At 36.1% G+C, this 10,690-nt stretch overlaps 1 long non-coding RNA gene across 2 annotated transcripts; it reads left to right on the top strand.

The window, feature by feature from the left end:
• The first annotated feature begins 2,029 nt into the window (after positions 1–2,029).
• Positions 2,030–5,665, top strand: LOC137487450 (uncharacterized). Of its 2 annotated transcripts, none has more exons than XR_012389037.1 (5): positions 2,030–2,084; positions 3,335–3,440; positions 3,570–3,636; positions 4,939–5,123; positions 5,290–5,665. It is a non-coding gene; the product is annotated as an uncharacterized lncRNA (long non-coding RNA). The 2 variants fall into 2 exon arrangements; XR_011006052.2 differs by having other exon boundaries at positions 3,570–3,640.
• Positions 5,666–10,690: the final 5,025 nt, after the last annotated feature.

The following is a 10,690-nucleotide window of genomic DNA, read 5'->3' as shown; positions in this document are numbered from 1 at the left end:
CCTCTGCATGGTAATTCCCTTCAGAAGGACAGAGAGACAGAGAGAGAGGTCTCCATGACCTGGTTTTTGTGTGTCTCCTGAAATCAAAGTTAAAATGGACAGGCAAAGAGAGGAGCAAGGACACTGAACCTTCTTACATAAAGCAATGTGTTAACTTATTCATTAGTCAAATCAATTCAAAGTGAAATACTCATTCAATTAATCACATAATTATATTTAATAAAAATGACGAGAAACAGGATGTGGAGGAATAAGGATAAACATTGATTTGTTGAGATGGGTTTGAAGGTAGAAATCCAGTACGACTCCAACTAACTCCATTTAAGTTGAAGTAATGGGGTATTTAATTAACTCATCACCTTTAACACAGAGTTCAAAACTCTTTTCAAATGAATTAATTTTCATTTATTTCATTTCGGGTTTTACAGTGTGGAAGTTCATCACTGGCTGGAAAACACAGCTGGGCATATAACCCATTCGACTATATTTAGAGATGGAAACACATTTGCTGAATAATCTCTTCCCTGCTGAAAAATCCAGCTTAAACCAGCCTAGGCTGGTTGGCAGGTTTTAGCTTGTTTACCATCCTGGTTTTAGAGGGGTTTTGGCCATTTCCAGACTGGTTTCCAGCCATTTCCAGCCTGGTCTTAGCTGGTTCAGGAGGGAAAATGACTAGCTAAATCCAGCTAAAACCAGCTTGACCAGCCTGGTTTAAGCTGGACATAGCTGGTTTTGGCTGGACTCCCAGTCTGGCTAGGCTGTTTAAGCTGGTTTTAGCTGGTCATCTCCCAGCCTGACCAGCTAAGACCAGGCTGGAAAAGGCTGGAAACCAGCCAGGAATTGGCCAAAACCCCTCTAAAACCAGGCAGGTCAACCAGCTAAAACCAGCCAACCAGATGGTTTAAGCTAGATTTTTTGTAGTGTGATGTAGCAAAAATTACACCCATGTGACTCCATTATGCTTGCCTTGTTTACTGTTGGTTGCTAGGTTACCAATACAACAATCAGCCTCTCTAAAACACTTCACAGAATTAAAAGCAGATACAAACCCTACTGAAAAAAACTGCTTAAACCAGCCTAGGCTGGTTGGCTGGTTTTAGCTGGTCGACCAAGCATTTAGAGGGGTTCTGGCCATTTCCAGCCAGGTCAGGCTGGAAAATGACCAGCTAAAACCAGCTTGACCAGCCTGGTTTAAGCTGGACATAGCTGGTTTGGGCTGGGCTACCAGCCTGGCTAGGCTGGTCAAGCTGCTCTTAGCTGGTCATCTGCCAGCCAGACCAGCTAAGACCAGGCTGGAAATGGCCAAAACCCCTTTAAAACCTAGGCTGGTTTAAACTGCATTTTCCAGCAAAGAGACTTAGACTTTTCCCCTGAACAGTGGAGTCGATGAGGCTACGCTTTATTTGTTGGTTGAGTTTCTCGGCAGTGTGTGTTTTTAATCTGAAGACAACACCCAGATAGCAGGCAGTAATCGGCCCGAGCTCGGCTGCCCCTCGGCGCCTCCGGCTCCGACTCGGCATCGGCGAGTGTTATCCGGGCCGAGTGCGGCCCGCAGCTCGCTCGCGCACATGCGGTTGTGATGCGGCTGTAAAGCACTGGCCCGATTCCGGTCAACCATATCCTGGCCGCTTCTGGCAAGGACTCGGCTGATGGCAACCGATTAAGTTCTTATTTTATCTAGTAATCTGTTAGCTCCACGTTTAATGATAATTTGAGAAAATATTAATGGTACGATAGCAAAAAAAAAAAAAAAAAAAAAAAGAATATTTGGTGTGGATGGTCGCAATGTTTAGACGCAAACAAAACAATATTATTTATAAATAGATTATACATGTCATCTAGAGAAAAAATATGTAAAATTCGCTTATTTTTGAGATAGCACGCTCCTGTGCTGACTGTTTTTTTTTTAAAGCAGAAGTTGGTTTCATAATAAACACATGCGTTACTAAATTCCTGATTCAAACTTCAATCCAGACGGTGGCGGTAATGCTCCAAAAAGCTGGTTGTCAACCACCATGGCACGAAGATCACAAGAAGAAAAGGGTTGGTTTTTCAAACATTTCACGTGGAGTCCGGTCAGAAAGGTAAGCTTTTTACTGCTTGTGTTCTGTATAATTAGCGAATTTAGAGCTTAAAACATTTCCACGGTGTTTGGTTGTAACAGCGTTTAGTAATTTAAAACAGTTTGATACGAAATGTAACTTGCTTTAAGAAACACGTCTGGAGCTAATGTATGCTAACGCTAACAGTTACAAACACGTCTGAAAGTTCCTTTTCCTTTTACACAATGTTAGATTGTAACGTGTGTAGTAACTAAAAACTATTTTAATTATGTTAAAGAAACATGAAACGAATTTGTGTGTATGCTAACTTTGCGTTAAAGAAAGTTTCTGTAGACGAATCCATTAACTAACTTGGCAAAACGTGTTTTTTTCCTGATTTAACATTATAAAGTACCGTGGATGTTGAAAAAATCATTGTACAGGCGTATACTTCTCCAACAGTATTAATTCTGTGATTATGTGTAAATAAAAACGAATCGTTTTGGATTAATAAAATATTATTGTTTATCTTGTTTATGCAGTTAGTCACGAAAATGATGGAAACTCGACTGTTTACTATTCTCTTTAAATTATCCGAGAGAAATATATTACTATGGACTTTAATTCATATGTGTTAGCCTATGTGAATCAATTATATCTTTTGTTCAAGCTGTAATGGTCAGTTAATGTAAAACTGAACGTCTTAAAGCAGATTTTGATGGTTTTTTTTTTTTGTTTTTTATGTTATTGACAGTGATAAATTCTGATTTAAATGAATGGGTAACAATATTTGTTGGTTAAGTCTCATTGTTCTTGTTTAACAAAGGTTAGTGAGATCATTTTGCAGCACATCACGACCAAAGAAGTCAATGGCACACTCTTTTGAACGTGAATAGGCATGTTATAGTTGTGTGCTAAAAGTCCATTATAAGCTGTAAACTGCTGATACATTTTCAACATAGATTGAGCTTTTCAGACATTACATTACTAATTGCTTCACAAACAGCTGAAATGGTTTATTGTTATTGGCTGTCATCATCAACCATTTTTCACAATGGTAGGTTAATCTTCATGGGTAAAGAATAATGCATGTGCTTGGCCATCTTACAAATCTATGTCTCAGATTCATAAGGCTGTCACTCTGCATGAATCTCCGAATAAATCTTGTGCAACCTTCTGTGTACTGATTATTTACACTATAGGTATTATATGCATTAATTAACTTTGATAGTATTTCAGGGTTTGAACTTTTCTTTACGGGAGGTTAACAACAATGTGATGTTTTATTATAGATGCATATGAGGAAGCTCGACTCAAACATCCACACGCAACTGTGATTTCTGACTGGTAGACAGATGAGGATGATGATCGCCTGTCATACATCTAAAGACAGAACAGGTTTGTTTGCAATTATTTTAAACACATACTGTCAACATTATGTCATTGATCTATTACGACCTGTGAGTTTTGCCCTGGCACTATACTAAAGTGATGTTTTGTTTTGTTTTGTAAATGTATCTGATTAAGGGACAGTATAGACACATCTATACCGTGATGAAGAAAAATTACTTGGAACAAAGAGGCTGGATAAAAGGCAGGTATGAAGATTTCAGAAATCAATGCAGCACCACAAGTCACATCACCATCAATGACTATGGCAGAAATCTTAAGACCACCATCAAGATGCACAGATACTGTACATTCCAGTACACCAGGCGTGTCCAAACTGCGGCCCGCGAGGCTTTTTATAAATATCAATAGAATCTGGCCCGCTATACAAAAATGAACGTAATTCAATAAATAACCACCGGGTGTCGCTATTACATGCATTCAATTAAGCAGCAGTTCTTGTTATGATCTATCTATCTATCTATCTATCTATCTATCTATCTATCTATCTATCTATCTATCTATCTATCTATCTATCTATCTATCTGTCTGTCTGTCTGTCTGTCTGTCTATCTACACACAGTTGAAGTCTGAATTATTAGCCCCTTATTGATTTATTTCTTCTTTTTTAAATATTTCCCAAATGATGTTTAACAGAGCAAGAACATTTTTACAGTATGTCTGATAATATTTTTTCTTTTGGAGAAAGACTTATGTTTTATTTCGGCTAGAATAAAAAGCGGTTTAATTTTTTTTATGAACCATTTTAAGGTCAAAATTATTAGCCCCTTAAGTCTTCAGAACAAACCATTGTTATAAAATAACTTGCCTAATTACTTTAACTTGACTAGTTAACTTGATTAACCTAGTTAAGCCTTTAAATGTCATCTTTAAGCTGTATAGAAGTGTCTTAAAAATATCTAGTCAAATATTATTTACTGTCATCATGGCAAAGATAAAATAAATCAGTTATTAGAAATGAGTTACTAAAACTAATATGTTTAGAAATGTGTGGAAAAAATGTTTAACTCTCCGTTAAACAGAAATTGGGGAAAAAATAAACGGTGGCTAATAATTTAGGGGGGCTAACAATTCTGACTACAACTGTATATATATATCATGTCATATATATATATATATCATGTATATATATATCATGTCATATCAGACATATATATATGTCTGTGTGATGTATGTAAAATTTGGCCCGCGACAACGTTTGTTTTTTTGCATCTGGCCCTCGGCCCAAAAAGTTTGGACACTCCTGCAGTACACCTATGAACATTTACAGTCTTTGTTCTAGTGCAGTTTGAGATCAAGACAGAACTTATTGCATCTCGTGATGTTTTTGTAAGACATCACTAAATTTGTTAAGGTTTAATGCAGCTAGAAAGTAAAGATCAACTAGAGAATATCAGCAGTGTCTAACCCACTGTTGTATTTACAGAAGTTGTATGAGAATAAGCTACAGGTTGATTTATACTAATCTGTTATTTTTCTTTTTTAGCACGACTGACTGAAGTTTTAAAATCATGCAACGTCATAAAGCAGCAGCTGGGCCTGATTCTCACAAAACCAAAACAGACGTGATGAAATTCCAGATGTAAACACATTTGACCTTCCTTTGGCCAATTGGATTTGGAAAAGCTTGAAAATCAACTAAAGGAGCAGCCTGAACAAATGAAGAAACTGGTAAGTTCAAGCTCTTGCTAATTTCAAAGTGTTTTAAGTTTATTTGTTTTTTTTTATTGTTTTTTTTTTTTGCTTCGTAGGTAGCCTACTTTTTTCCTAATTTTTTCTTTTTTTTTTACATTAGTACTTGTTCACTACTAATTATCTGTTTATCTTTTAATCACAGATGGAGTGAGGACAAATGTCCATACCACGCCACTGATAAAGAAGTGGAAAAATGCATTACAAGGTAGCTACAACTTGCCCCTGACAGGGATGGAGGAAGAAAGAAGAGAAAGCTAATGTGTCAAATGTCTACATCACTATTTTGTTTTATTTTTTAAACAACATTTTAAGTGTATTAGGATGTTCCCTGATACTTGAACAATTTGTTACTTTCATTTGCATTTATATATATATATATGTATATGTATATATTTATGTGTGTGTGTGTATATATGTATGGAATGTATGTATGTATGTGTGTGCGCCAAATTGTAAAGAAACATCTTGATACATTTTTAATAAACGTAATACAAATAAAATTATAAATATAAAATTGCACAAGACGTGTATATATATGAAATTTATAATCATCTCACTCATGTCTTGCTGTTTGTGCAATTGATTTTGTTCTGCAATTATTTATATATATATATATATATATATATATATATATATATATATATATATATATATATATTTGTTTGTTTATTATTATTTTAATGTTTTATTAAAAAATGTTTCAAGATGTTTCTTCAGAATTCTGCAGTACTTTTTACAAGTTTGACTTGGATATTTTACGGATTGTCATTGGTATTTTTAAGATGTTTCTTGCTATATCTTAAATTGGTTTCTATATTTAGGTTTATATAAAATTTAGCTGTTTTTTACAAATTTTTAATTCAAGTCTATTGGGAAAACAGGGTTGTTTTAAAAACATCTGTGTTTGTGTGTAATTTTTAGATTTTTTTGTTTAAATCTTTCTGTGTGTCTTTATTGTGTTGTTTTATTGTTGTTTTTATATTGATATTCTTGTGCACTACAAAATTATTTATAAAATTTTAGTACTATTTTTGTCATGCAATCAATAAACGTTTAACATTTATTTATTTTGTCATTTGTCTTGATTATTTTCGTTACAGAATATGTATGCAGTTTGCACTTTATTCAAAGGTTAAACGCAGTGCTTACACTTTGTGTTTACATTATAGCCTGTGTTTGCTGTTATATAAATTCAAATGGTTGTAATACCATATATCAAGTACCAATGTAATACCAAAAGGTTTTATAAGGTGTATAAATACGGAGTCGCGCCAGCTCCGGGCCGCAGCGCACATTACCCTCGCGCCGATTTCGGCGCGGATGCGCAGCGTCGGCTCGCTTACGGCCGCCGCATCTGGCCCGCTTGATTCGGGCCGGAATCGGGCAGTGAGTCCACAGGCATCCGGCCCGAGTCCGGCAGCCGAAGTTGGGCCGAGGGGTTAGTCTCCGGCAGGCGACAATCTAGCCGGAACTGGCCCGAGTATATTTTGCTATCTGGGCATGTTTCTTGCTCTTTTGTGGCCGTCTGTGGACCGCAGCTCTGGTCAGAAGTGATGTTCAGTCACACATAAACTGCTTTTATTCTGCTCAATAGAAGCTGTGATGAGTGTGAAGGAAATCCTGCAGCAGATTATTGAAGAGTGTCGGGTCAGCGGCCGGTCAGGAATAAATCTCAGTGGAATAAACACACATCTGCAGTCCTTCACTAACTCACAACAGCACGAGTTACATCTGAACCCGGATATCTGATCAGAAACTGCCCATCGTCTTCAGAATAAACCGAACATTTACAATACACGTTAACCAGAAGCTGCTGTATGTGGGGCATACTGACAACAACTTCACCTGGAGAAACAAGAAGAAGAAAGGACAAAGTAGAGCACAGTTTATCCACTAATAAGGGGAGCATTTTAATATACCAATTGAATAGACTGCCATGTTGAGTAGGGTGCAGGATTTGCTTGTTTTTACAGCTTTCAGCCACATTTACATTTTGCTATTAAAGCTTTACACTTATGTGGTTACATTTATACAATATGCTAAAGCATTAGCAATTTATTAAAAGTGAATGTACGGTTTTAAAAAACTAAAATGTCAAATAACAATGTCAAAAAACATGGTAGCATGATGCTACTGTTAGCGGAGTGCTACAATATCAGTAACCTGAAATCGGTGTTGTAAAATATGTAGGCAATGCCATAATACAGATAGAAAGTATGGCAGCATTGTGGTTTAACATGTTAAAACGTTGTAATGTGCTAAAAAGCTAAAGCAACGGGGTACATCACATGCTGAAACATGCTAGTGATGTGCTAAAGCATGCTATGACTTTCTAAAGCCAGCTACCAACATGATAACATATGCTAGAAACATGTGACCACAGAGTAGTTTTAGCTAGCACCTTTAGCAATGTTTACAATATGACAAAACGTGGTAGCACATTAGCAGTATAAGACATTCTGTAAATGGGCTAACTCATGTTAACAAGCTACATACAATAAACTCCTAATTAGCAATAACTTAAAACATGCTAAAGCATTAGCGATATGGTGAAAGTTAACGTACACTTAAAAAAAGTAAAAATGTCATCAATGACAATCTCATAAAGCATGGTAGCATTATGCTACACCATCATGTTAAAATGTTTGCAATGTGCTAAAATGCTAAAGTAACAGGCAACACCATATGAAACATGCTAATGATGTGCTAAAGCATGCTATGACTTTCTAAAACCAGCTACCAAGATGATAACGTATGCTGGAAACATGTGACCAACACAGTAGCTTTAGCTAGCTAGCACCTTTAACAATGTTTACAATATGACAAAACATAGCACATTAGCTCTCAAGCTAGAACATGAACTAATATGTCAGCAATGTGCTAAAATCATGCTTTCAACATGCTAAAGCATTGGCAATTTGATAAAAGTTAATGTATATTTAAAAATAAATTTTAAAGCATGGTAGCATTGTCCTACACCATGTTAGCAGAATGCTACGATATTAGTAAGATGAAATCTGTGTTGTAAAATATGTAGGCAATGCCATAATACAGCAATAAAGCATGGTAGCATTGTGATAAATCATGTTTAAACGTTTAAGGAAGTAGCACATTAGCAGTATGATAACACATGGTGTCAATGCACTAACTCATGTTAGCATGCTGCATACAATAAACTCCAAACTAGCAATAAATGGAAACATTGCAGCATTGTGCTAAAATTATGCTTTAAACATGCTAAAGCATTAGCATTATTATGAAAGTTAATGTACATTAAAAAAAGTAAAATGTCATCAATGGCAATCTCATAAAGCATGGTAGCATTATGGTACACCATGCTAGCATAGTGCAATGATATTAGCAAGATGAAATCTGTGTTGTAAAATATGTAGGCAATGCCATAATACAGATATAAAGTATGGTAGCATTATGGCAAATCATGTTAAAACCTTTGTAATGTGCTAAAATGCTAAAGCAACAGGCTGCACCATATGCAGAAACATGCTAGTAATGTGCTAAAGCATGCTATGACTTTGTAAAGTCAGCTACCAACATGACGTATGCTAGAACACGTGACCAGCAGAGTAGTTTTAGCTTGCAAGCACCTTTACCAATGTTTACAATATGACAAAATGAGGTAGCACATTAGCAGTGTAAGACATTATGTAAATGGGCTAACTCATGTTAACAAGCTACATACAATAAACTCCTAACTAGCAATAACTTGGTAGCACTGTGCTAAAATCTTGATTTCAACATGTTAAAGCATTAGCAATTTGATGAAAGTTAATGTACACTAAAAAAAAAGTTAAATGTCAGCAATGACAATCCCATAAATCATGGTAGCATGATGCTACACCATGTTAGCAGAATGCTACAATACTAGTAAGATGAAATCTGTGTTGTGAAATATGTTGGCAATGCCATAATACAGCTATAAAGCATGGTAGCATTGTGATAAATCATGTTAAAACGATTGTAATGTGCTAAAATGCTAAAGCAACGGGCTACATCACATGCTGAAACATACCAGCGATGTGCTAAAGCATGCTATGACTTTCTAAAGCCAGCTACCAACATGATAAAGAATGCTGGAAACGTGATACAAAGTAGCAAAGTAGCTTTATCTAGCTAGCACCTTTAATAACGTTTACAATATGACAAAACATGGTTGCACATTAGCTCTCAAGCTAGAACATGAACTAAAAAATGTAAGCAAAGTGCTTAAATCATGCTTTTAACATGCTAAGGGATTAGCCATTTGAAAAAAAAAATGATTGTACATGTTTTAAACCAACTCAAATGCTATTGCTAAACTCATTACTTACAAGAGCTCCTTATAACGCATTCCACATAACACATTGTGCTCAAGTTTATTAATTTAATTTTCCCTCCAATGGGACAGTGAACATTTATAAATGTTCCCCAAGAGAATATATGCACCCAAATTAGCCCAGAGACTAGCGTTCATTGGTGGATTCCCTTTGCTAGATGTTAAAGGCCTAAATATCAATACAAATACACATTCAAACTATAAACTACACTCAAATAAACAACACAAATCAACAACAACATCAACAACCCACAATGTTGTGTCCACATGTTCAAGCTTGGTTATTAAGAAACCATTTCTTAAATGGCTTAAAAGATAAACATTCTCCATCAGCTTGGTGCATATATATTGCTTTATATACAGCAAACACACAGCAGATTCACATTACCAGCATTGAGGAATAATTATACAAGGAACAAACAAATAATCCAATAAACTAACCTGAGGAATGGGTTGAGAAAACACACGTCTGCACACCTGAGAGGCTCCAGTGTCGTCCATGTTGGAGTCCTGTGACCTCATCATCACATGACCACTAAAGGGGTGTGGCTAAGAACTCTATTTATACCTTCTCAACACAAAACTACACACAGAAAAAGGTCTGCTTTACTTTTAAAATAGGATCAATGAAATGATGCTACTCTCAGACACAGGCTGCATACAGGTTAAACCACTACAACAGCAATGTAAATATACAATACATACTATTTTATTAAATAACAAAATTGAGAAATACCCCACTAAATACTTTAAAATAAGAAGTGAAATGAGACTTTGATTATTAAAATGACTACTTTTTTATTAGTAATTTTTAATTCCATTCATGTTTGTTTCTCCAGCACTTCTACACTGTAGATTGTTGTATGGCAGCAGCTGAACACAGAAGTTCTAGTAAACTGAAGCTGTGTCAGTCCAGTGTTCAGAGCTGAAGTTTAGTTTAGCTCAGTTCAGTGCGATTTAATCTTCACTGCTGAAAGTCCAAACACTGAAGAGTAAATCCATCCATGCACAGCTCCACAAGTCTAAACCCAGCATGCCAGTGGCGACAGTGGAGGAACAAACTTCACCAATTGACCAAAGTGAAGGAAAACAAACTGGAGAGAAGCCAGGCTCAGTTGGACACGACCATTTCTCCTCTGGCCAAGTGTCTTGTGCAGAGCTGCAGTCTAGGCACCGGAGGCTGGAGAACGCTGGACGTCCATAGTGGAGA

Source organism: Danio rerio, chromosome 13 (assembly GCF_049306965.1).
Source record: "Danio rerio strain Tuebingen ecotype United States chromosome 13, GRCz12tu, whole genome shotgun sequence".
Classification (NCBI taxonomy): domain Eukaryota; kingdom Metazoa; phylum Chordata; class Actinopteri; order Cypriniformes; family Danionidae; genus Danio; species Danio rerio.
This window is presented reverse-complemented; position numbering and strand designations above follow the sequence as displayed.